This window comes from Haemaphysalis longicornis, unplaced genomic scaffold, assembly GCF_048455015.1.
Source record: "Haemaphysalis longicornis isolate Haplotype H1 unplaced genomic scaffold, Haemaphysalis longicornis Haplotype H1 scaffold_11, whole genome shotgun sequence".
NCBI classification, from domain to species: Eukaryota; Metazoa; Arthropoda; class Arachnida; order Ixodida; family Ixodidae; genus Haemaphysalis; species Haemaphysalis longicornis.
Window position 1 is genome coordinate 84,190,832 of NW_027526214.1, and position 10,233 is coordinate 84,201,064.

Sequence of the window (10,233 nt, forward strand, 5' to 3'; positions counted from 1 at the left end):
AGGGCCAGGGTGAAGAACAAGAGTGGTTAAAAGATACATAAGGTGGCTGGTGTAAATGAACCAGAGATAAAACAATGGGTGGTATGAGATGACTTGCAAGACGTGAACTTTTGATAGGAACAAAGGTGCGCTGAATAGAAAACATGGCATCGTCTCCCAAGAAGAATGATGGGTGTAGTGGAATATGTCCTGTGTGTAGTTGTGAAGAGTGTTTGCATCGTGTAACGTTGAGTGCCTTACAGTGTATGGGGTTGTGGATCACGGATAGGGTCTCTCCATACCTGCTGCACAGAGGTCTTGGAGATCCAGTGAGAAGGTGCGAGTGCGTTGCATGTGTGTGCATATCCAATTTAGCCAAGGTGACTTCAGTGTATCTATTGCGTGTGTACGTGGTGTATGGTCCCAAGCGGGGTTTTATTATCTGTAACTTGTTGTCTGTTTGTTCACTCCAGTGTGTTTGCCATGTTTTGCTCTTGTGAAGTTGTTGTCCTACGTGTGGTTTCACGTCGGTGTAGGGTAATGTGGTTATGTCTACTGTATTCACGAAGGTAGCAGCAGCAGCCATACGATCCGCTGCTTCGTTCCGGGCTATACCACAGTGGTCAGGAACCCAGCAAAGGACCAGTTCAAGTATGATTATCAGATTGACAACATTGTTCATGGAAGACATTGTGGACGACAATGCCCGCACAACACTTAGGGAATGTGTAAAGATAATGGATTGTGCGATGTGGCTTTGAAGTATATTATTTACAACAAGAAGTAGTACTTAACCCTCTGCTGCAAGGATGATTGTATTACTGTTCAGAGTTCTAGTGACACCAAGGCCGTGCCCAATCACCGCGCAAGAAACAGTGGTGGCAGTTTTCAGAATTTAGAACATTGATACTTCTGTGCCAAATAAAGGAAGCGCTGCAGAATAACACATGTGGGAGCTCGGTTTTTATCTACATGTGTGAAAGATCTGTCGAATGATACAGGGTGGAGATGCCATGGTGCTGTAAAATCTGTTACATAGGTTTATATGGGTGTGTAGAAAGAAGGCCGAAAGCTCTGACGCTTCCTCTCTAAGTCTGTACGAAAAGGGCGCAGAGAACGAATGCCAATTTAAAAAAGTTCAGTCATAGACGTATCATAAAAAACTGATTTAAAAAGATGGTGAGGCATGGATGAAACTTTAAAAGCATAAAGGTGATCTGTGTATGCTCGCTGACGTTGTAGGTTCCACTTGTTGCACTCTACATACAGGCTTTCACCTGTACTACTCCGGATGGCGCCACACGCCAGGTGGAGCCCTGGACGGAGGACTGGGGCCATAATTTTGAGGGATGTTTTAGTGGTAGATCCATAGACAACGCTACCATAGTCCAATCGTGAACATATAAGGCTGGTAAAAACACCTAAAAGTTGTTGTTCAGCACAAAAAATGTGCGAGAAAACCTTCAGGATAATCAGTGTTTTAAACATTTATGTTTTAGTTTTATGTGTGGGATAAATGTGACCTCTTCATCAAAGATTATACCTAAAATCTTGTGTTCCTTCTTGACAGGAATAATGACACCGCGGACTCTAATGGCGGGATCCGGCGTAATGCCATGCCTCTTGGAAAACAAAACACAAGTGCACTTTCCTGGAATAAATTTAAAACCGTGGCTCTCTTCCTAGCCGGCTATCTTGTTCACACCAAGCTGGACTTGGCGCTCGCAGATGGACACGTTCCACGATTTGAAGGAGAGTTGAACATCGTCTACACAGATTGGAGAGGAAATCGATGGTGGCAGTGCCTTCAGAAAAGAATTCATTTTTGCAATAAACAAACTGCAACTCAAAACTCCACCCTGCGGCATGCCGTTTTCTTGCACATAAACCCTAGAAAGTGCAGTTCCAACTCGCACTCGAAACGTTCTTCCAGACAAGTAACTAACAAGCATGTTCATCATGTTACCCGACATGCCAAAGGACTTGAAATCGCTGAGGATGCCATACTGCCCAGCAGTGTCGTACGCCGTTTCTAAATCAAAGATTACTGTCTTACAGTACTGCTTGTGGAAGAAAGCTTCTTTTATATATGACTAACGCAACGAGTTGATCGTTGGTAAATCGCCCCGCCCTAAAGCCCGCGCCAGGCAGCTCTCGAGTAGACCGTTCTAATCTAGGAAGTACACGAGTCTCCTGTTTATTATCTTCTCGAAGAGCTTACACAGGCAGCTTGTCAGCGCAATGGGACGATAACTGGGGGGAGAGGAAGGGTCCTTCCTTTCCTTTAGCAAATCCACTACTATGGCCTTTCTCCAATAGCGTGGAATATGCCCCACAACCCATATTTTATTCTGTAGGTGTAACAGTGTTTCAAGAGTGTTGGTGTAGGTGCTATATCATGGTGTATGTAATCTTATCGGCACCTGTAGCTGAAGGTTTGCACGTGCTCAGGGCAGCCCTCAACTCAGATAGTGAATTCAGAGCTGTGAGAAGTTTTTGATTTTTTTTTGTTTTGTAAGGGCTTTCTTTCTGCAGATGTTTTGTGTTTTATGAAAGTGTTTGTGTAGTGTGCTGAACTGGACATGTGTTCAAGGTGTTGTGCAAGTGTGGTAGCCTGGTCTTGAAGTGTGTCCCCTGCTGTGATAACCAGGGGCAGGCTGTGTGTCTGTTGTCCTTTGAGCTGGCGTATACGTGTCGAGACTTTGGGTGTGTCCGTGTATGAATTATTGGATGTCAAAAAGTTGTGGCAACTGTCTCGATTTGCCTCACGGCGCACACGTTTTACGAATGCCTTGGCCCGTTTGAACAAAATAAGGTTACCCGACGTGGGTTACCGACGAAAGATACCCCACGCCTTGTTCTGGGCCTCTCGCGCCACCCTACAGTCCTCATTCCACCACGGCCTCCTCTGGTTGCACGGGACACTAAAGGCGTGGGTAATAGACTTTTCGGCAGCATCGAGGATGTTTGCCTTGAGAAGTTGGGTAGCTTCTTCAACGTGTAGGTGTCCTATGGTTGTGTAGTGTAGTTTTGATGTCTGTGTAAATGTGTTCCAGTTAGCTCGCGTTTCATTGAACTTAGTATGAGAAGATGAACTGCTTGGGCTTTTACCTAGATATATTAGTGAAGTGAGGAAGTAGTCACTGCACATATGAGTCAGTGCCCATACCCCAATCAAGACATGGAAAGAGAATTGCCGAACCGATAGCCAAGTCAAGATTTGAGTATGTATTGTGTCTTATGTTATGATATGCAGGCTGTTTCTTGTTGAAAAGGCATGCTCCAGAGGATGTCAAAAACTTCTCTATCAGGCGACCTCGGGCATCCGTGCGAGAATAGCCACGAAGATAATTGTGTGCACTGAAGTCGCCTGTTGGGATGTGTGGTTTAGGCTGGTTGTCGACCACCGCCTCAAAGTAAGAGCTCAGAAGTGCAAGATCACGAGAGATGTAGATGTGGCATATCGTTATCAACCTAATAAATAATATTACACGGACGCCTACAGCCTCAAGGACAGTGTTCAAAGTGGCAGGGTGGCATGCTAAGGATTTGCGGACGAATATAGCCACACCACAAGAAGAGTGTGCACAGCGAACCCTGTCCTTTCTCTATACCAGGTTACTATTCAAGAAATTTGTGTCCTTGGAATTCAGTATTGTTTCCCGGACACAAATAAACTTAGCTGATTGGCATGCAGAATCTCATGCACGTCGTCAAGATTATTCATAAGGCCTCTGCAGTTCCATTGAACTATCTTTTCTCTTCTCATTATGATCTTTTAGAGAAACTAGAGTGAATACTTACGTTAGGTTTTTCGAAGGTTGCACTCTTGGGAGATGCTTTTTTACCTTCTCTGGAGGTTTGGATTTAGGGACCCGCTCCTTCCACTGTAAAGCAGACAGGAAAGGTCCCACATCCTCCTCATCATCAGATTTGGAAGGAGAACCCATTGTGCTGGTCTCTCAGAAATCATCGAACCGGACCCCCAGGATTTTTAATAACTCTCATCAACCAAAAAAATTTCCTGCTTTGCTGTTCTTGGCCCATACTCGGCCGTGAGCCAAAAAAACAACCATCATCATTAGTCTTAAATTACACAAACCTGAAGTTGTTTATAGGTACAGTGTTCCGATCACAATCCCCTGACCTTTCAACATTACAATTTTTACAACATTTTATTCCTGAACACAGGAAGCGATCCAGTCACGATACAGTGACTTTAACCTCCCTAAAATAAACTCAGAAACTCTGATCGCTGAAATTCACTGTCGCCATGTGGACCTACTATTAGACACCATTTTTTTCTACGACCTCAAACAACTAGTACAGTCTCCGACATTTATTTATTTATTTATTTATTTATTTATTTATTTCAAGTACCTACATCGCCCATTGGGCATTGTTGTAGGGGGGTTACAGTAAAAAATAGAATACAAACAGCAAAATTATAACCGAACTAAAATCATGCATAACATTATACACGAGAAATCTAAATAGCCGCAGTACAGCATTGTAACAACAGCACAAAACACAAGATTATACAACGACAGCAGTAATTATACATATAAAAAATCAACAACCTCGAGAAGTACAAAGCCAACGTTAAATATATTGGCCATTTCAGTAACTCAAAATGCTGCTTCAATGGCTGTTAGGAAATTAGAATCAGAGAATATTAGTATTTTTAGCGCATTTCAGTCGCTAATAGAGTTTGGAAAAAAAAGAGTATTTAAGGACATTCAATTTACAGGTATATTCTCTAATTTTATATAAATGATTTTTCCCTTCGGACATATAACTAGGCGTCAATAAATACCGCTTTTTATTTATTCCAGTCGTACCTTGATATATATTATATAGAAATTTAAATTTTTTAAATTTCCGTCATCCACAAAGGTGGTTTCCATCCCAGGGCTTGAAGAATTCCAGAAGACCTTATTCTGAAATCGTAATTACCTGTTACAAGCCTGGCAGCCCTTTTTTGCACCCTCTCCAGCTTTTCTTTCAGAACATTCGTGAAAGGGTCCCAAGAAACACAACCATACTCTAGAATTGGGCGCACATTTGTAATATACAGGGTTTCCTTTAGTGTTTGCGGGGCGTCACTGAAATTGCTTTGGAAAAAATGAATTAGGGGTGAAGCCTTGGCTGTGGGTAAATCTACGTGACTGGTCCAATCTAGTGTTGCCCTGATTGTTACTACAAGATACTTTACTTGACTTACCTTTGGTACTACGCAGTAATGTAAGTAATAAGACCTGGATACTACCTTTTTTTGTTAGTAAATTGCACATGAAAACATTTAGTTAGGTTTAAACTCATTTGCCACTGAGCACACCAAAACACAATCTTATCGAGGTCAGACTGCAGTAATGTGGTGTCATCAACACACTTGACTGGGCAATACAAAACACAATCGCCAGCGTAAAGCCTCACTGTACATTTCAAACCCAGTGGAAAATCATTGATAAAAATAAAAAAAACAAGCATCCCCAGAACCGACCCATGTGGCACCCCGGAGAGTAAATCACCTGTTGATGATGATGATAATGGTTGCATTTTAATGGCGCAAGGCCAGCTGGGGCAAAGAGAGCCAAAAACAGATGGTTAGCTACAACAGATTCAATGTGTATACTAAAATTGAATAGCAACAGAGGTAAAAACAAAGACAATGGAGATGGCTGGTGTAGAGGGCCAGGTTGTGATTATGCATGATATGATATGAGTTTCAGAAATTGAACTTCTGATAGATACTTAAAAACACGTTTGACTGTAAACATTGGTTCATCGCCTCAGAAGTACGATGGGTGGAGTGGGATTTGTTGTCTGTAGATTTCCGGAAAGTGTTTGCGTCGTGTGGTGTGGAGTGCCTTGCATGTGATTAGTATGTGAACTACGGATAGGCCTTCTCCACACCTGCTGCACACGGGTCTCTGAGACCCAGTGAGCAAGTGTGAATGTGTTACGTAAGTGTGGCCTATCCGTAGCCTGGCTAAGGCTACTTCCGTGTGTCTGTCTTGTTTGTCTGTTATGTATCTACCTAGGTGTGGCTTTATAGTGTAGAGTTTGTTGTCTGTTTGTGTGTCCCATGTTTCCTGCCAAGATTTGCGCAAGGCTGTCCTTACCAGTGGCTTCAGGTCGAGGTAGGGAAAACACGGTACATCTATGCTACTGCGGAGAGCAGCCACAGCGGCACCCTGGTCAGCAATTGGTGAAGACACACCATTTATCACAACACATTGCTTACGTATCATGAGTTACGTAACATGAGTTACGGCCAATATTAATTCCACCATCGGTGTAATTTTTGTTTATTTTGAGGTCAAAACTTTCGACTGCTCAGTTGATATTCTTTCTGGCATAGCCGATGACAAAATTGTCATATATAAATGTAGCCTCAGGCGTATAAGCGACACAGTCGAACTGAAAACTTGGGAAACTATTCTCGAATTTATTAACGCCTAGGACGAAAGTATACAAGGTTTTCTTTAAAAAATGTTTGACTTAGTCACAGACACGTCCAACAGAGTTAATTACTCTGTAAAGATCTGTGCTAGTTCTTCACTAGAATGCATTAAAATATGTACCTCTTAAACGGAAAAAAAATATTCCAAGCCCCTCCATCACGGACGAGATACTACTACTTAAATCTAGAATAAAACGCCTTTCACGCACCACTTATGAAACCTTGTGTAACAGATTACACCACTTCGCCACGAACTAACAGCGAAAATGAAGATTTCTAGGTTCAATTTCTTTTATTTTAAAATGCATGATTTTCTTACCAAGGAGCCCAAAAAGTGGTGGATGCGCATCACCCCCAAAAGGAATCCTGTCACTAGTATAAAGATAGAAGGCAAGGAAGCTCCTGATTCCACCAAGATAGCTACAGCTTTTAGGGAACTTTTTTCGTCAGATTTTCTTTGCAGAAACAGCACAACTGAATCATTCCAAAAAAATGCTTTGATTTACCTGATATAAGAAATATTGAAGAAGGAATTTTTTCAGCTTTGCAAAATTTATACACTATGATGTCTGCTGGAACCTATGAAATCCCGAATGACTATCTTTTTCGGTACGCTGAATGGTCAGGCAATTTTTTAACAATATTTAGTGAAAGTTTAGACCGAACCGAAATACCGAAGGATTGGAAGAGGGCAAAGGCTAATCCCATCCACAAATCTGGTGACTAACTATCGCCATCCAATTATCTACCAATTATATTTGCTATGCACATGTAGCAAAGTACTGGAACACTTTATTTTGTGCCACATCAGCTCATTATTTAAGACTAACGACGTTTTTCTCAAGAGTTGGCATGGGTTCCGGCATAAACTATCAACGACGACACAGCTTATACACATAACTAATGAATTCTCCCCTTCCTATGATAATGGCGGAGAGATTAACGTTATTTTTCTTGATTTCCTGAAGGCCTTGAATCAGGTATCTCACGTTCATCTAGAAACTAAACTCCGCCAAATATTACGCAACACAAAAATAGCCCAGTTGCTGGATTGACATCTTTCGGAACGAAAGCAATTGGTTAGCATAGGCAACGTCATTTCCCAATTGACAGCAGTCCTCGCGGACGTGCCGCAGGGTCCTGTCCTTGGGCCGCTTCTATTTCTTTTTTTTAAATGATTTGTCGTTTGAATTTCCCGTGTGATACCACCTTTTTGCGGACGAATACGTAGTTTACCCTAATGTCCGATCACATGAGGATAGCCAACTGACAGATACTTATCTTGTCGGGGTTGAAAACTGAAGTACACGTTCGGAAATGACCCTAAACAGTTCAAAATACATTCAAATGACCATACACTATAAAAAGATCTCGCTACAGCATGTCTGAAGAAAAAATGACAACCCAATCAAAAAGGTTACTCAGTGAAAATACCTAGGACTTCTTATATCATCTAATCTATGTTGGAATGCCCTTATCAGCAACATGGTCTCGGCGGTATCACAACGGTATGGTTTGTAAAACAGCGATTAATGCCCTGCATTAGCAATAGAAAACATGTTGCCTACACACACGGTATGGCCATTATTGGAATATGCTTACACCAGCTTGCCCTCGCACACAAAAAATACACCGCTTGTATTGAGGGCGTTACGAACAAAGCGCTAAGGTTTATCTATCACGCTTACGAGAGGCACGTATCTATAAAATATTACGTAACAGGTCCGAGCTCAAACTCTTCTATCACGCCGCAAAGTTCACCGCTTCAAAACCCTGTTCAACATTGTCAATGGGCCCACTGGTCCACACTATGGTTACTATGTACAAAATAACAGTGTGCCGAAGACCCGAATGAAGCATGATAAGACAATTGTGGTTCCTCGGAGCAAAACAAACGCCCACTGTTTTTCTTTTTTTAAGTACCATAAGGGCCTGTAATGTTCTTCCATACGACGTAGTAAATGCGTCATCTTTGGATTCTTTTTCGCCGACGCTCGGCTCTAATCCTTGAACACCGAACTCAACCTGCATGTCTTATTTGAAACCCGACAACTGCTTCACTCTTGTTTTGTATATCTGATTGTGGTTGAGCCATTCAATATTATCAATTCCCACGTGTTTTTGGTTGTCTCTACTGTGTTTTTCTACGCCTGTATTTCTCCCCCTCATGTTTTCTTTGTTTTGCCGCCAGTGAAAGCAGTTATGGCCTTATATGACTTTATTGCATTTTTTTGTTCTGCAAAAGCTACAACGAGTGCTACGCCTTTCTTACACTTCTTTTAGTGTGTATTTTGTCACTTACATGCCCAATCGTACTGTCACGAACTTGTCTCTCACACATAAAAAATTGAATCAACTTGTTTTGTTTGGTTGTTTTTCTCGTTCTTTGAATAGGTTGCATATTTGTGTTATATGAGTGACTTATCTCATCTTCCTGTTCTATGCTCGGAGTTTGCGAAATCCACTTCACTGCTTTGTACAGTCCTGCCTTGGCAGGCAAAAGGCTGCGGGCAGTATTGACCAAAGAAATAGATAAAATAAAATAATTTTTGGGGCGCTTCCAAATGCTATTCTACTTTCGCAGGCAGCTGAGGTAATTTTTCTATTTCTGTGCAGTACCAGATTTTTTGCCACTCTGCAGGTGCGCTTTTTCTTTTGAGCTTATTTTTATTGGGTCACTGTACCAGGTACTTCCTATCATACAAAGGAGGCAAAGGAAGGGTACATGAATACTGATTAGGTTGAGTAGCTTTTGTTAGTACAACCACCATTTTTTGCATAAAAACCTTTTGTAAGTTTTTTGCTTTAGGTATTTCAAGAAAGTTTTATGTTCACGGGCAATAAAAGGTATGTCAGCTTTAATGTAGTTCCAAAATAATTTTATGGAATGCTGTGTGATTGGAAGAGGAATAGTCAAAGTGAATAGAGCAACAATGTGATAAATTACGCCGTAAACAGACGACTACAACTCAATATTTTCGGGGTGTGAAGTAAGGACCAAGTTAAGAGAGTGCATGGCACAGGCGAAAAAAATTATGCATTGCGTAACAAACAAGTTTGTGGCCAACTCAAGGAAGTCTTTTGACTGGCATCAGGATGGTGTTAGATTGACCCAATTAATATATGGAAAGTTTAAATCACCACGAAGAATCTTTCTTCGTGGTGAAATTAAGGTTACAACTAGAAGGCTAGAGTTGACTTTGTTGATAACGGTAGGGTCACAATTGTGCGGGCGATAAGAAGATATCAGTATGCGCGTGCATTACGGCGCAGATAAGTTCACAGACACAATTTTGTGCCTCCAATTGTTCCTGAGCTGATAGAACGAATTCTTTTTTTTTAATACTGGGCACCGCCAGGCGTTCGTTCATTCGTATTGCACCGTAAAACAGTTTAGGAGGAATTAGCTTGCAGTAGCTCAGTAGCTTTTATGTCCGAAGATAAGCAAGACTCAGTGAGACTGGCATGTCTGTGTTCTTGTCATCGAGAATGGATTCAACGGTATTTTTTTCGACATGTTACTCCGAACGTTAGGCAGTGCGAGTGTTATACGTGATTGAGTGGTGGATGATTGAGCGTTAGTAGTGGCTGCTCGGGAGAGGGAAGGGGATTCGGGCAAGCCTGACTTGATCGCTAGAGCGTAACTTCTAAGGCGGCGTCTTACTGTGCCACATGACAAAAGTGTCTATCATTCAACAGGAGCCTATTAAATCGTTCCTTAAACCTGGAGAAGTCGCTTTCTTTCGCATACGCGTACAACATTTTCTTGCAAGCCAGACACCAGACGA